General features: G+C 53.7%; 1 protein-coding gene across 1 annotated transcript in view; it reads left to right on the forward strand.

Moving 5' to 3' along the window:
- Positions 1 to 723, forward strand: part of INO80B (INO80 complex subunit B) — a gene marked incomplete at its 3' end in the record, with an annotated part of 10,879 nt that overhangs the window by 7,048 nt on the left and 3,108 nt on the right. The gene's annotated exons all lie outside the window — the stretch shown is intronic.

The following is a 723-nucleotide window of genomic DNA, read 5'->3' on the forward strand; positions in this document are numbered from 1 at the left end:
ACCCCCCCTCACCCCCCCATCCCGGTCCCATCCAACGCCCCCGAGACCACCCATCATGGTACAATCCAGGACCCGATCAACACCCCCAAGCCCACCCAGTAATGACAAGAGTGCCCATCAGGGACCCAACCAATCAAATGTCTCCACATTGAAACTAATGATCACATGACCCCACAGTGACCGGCCTGTGAGACACTACTACTGATCACATCATTAGAAATCCAAGATAACCCATCGCGCTCCTGACCGGAGAAGACGCAGGGTGTGCGCGATAGCAGATAAGTCACTCGCCGCAACGTTTCGGAACCATAAGGTCCGAACTTTCTGTTTGCCTGATGAAGGGACCTTATGGTTCCGAAACGTTGCATGTAAATGCGGCACCATTTAGTCAATAAATAGATTGACTGGACGAGTGCGAGTGACTTTTCACTGATCACATGACCCCAGTGACCGGCCTGTGTGACACTACTGATCACATGACCCCACAGTGACCGGGCTGTGTGACACTACTGATCACATGACCTCACGGTGAGCGAGCTGTGTGACACCACTGTTGAGGGAGCCAGGCACAGAAATGTCCCCCACAGAAAGCCTACAGCCCACCCTTCCCCCATCTTCATGATATACCAACACCCCCAATTCGTACGACCCCCCTACATTCTACCGCCGCCCCGCCCCCAAACACCACCTCCAGCACAATATAAAATGTCCCGCCCTTGGAAT

The sequence above is a fragment of the Nanorana parkeri genome, unplaced genomic scaffold, assembly GCF_000935625.1.
Source record: "Nanorana parkeri isolate BGI_ZX_2015 unplaced genomic scaffold, ASM93562v1 scaffold4626, whole genome shotgun sequence".
In the NCBI taxonomy this organism is placed as follows: Eukaryota; Metazoa; Chordata; class Amphibia; order Anura; family Dicroglossidae; genus Nanorana; species Nanorana parkeri.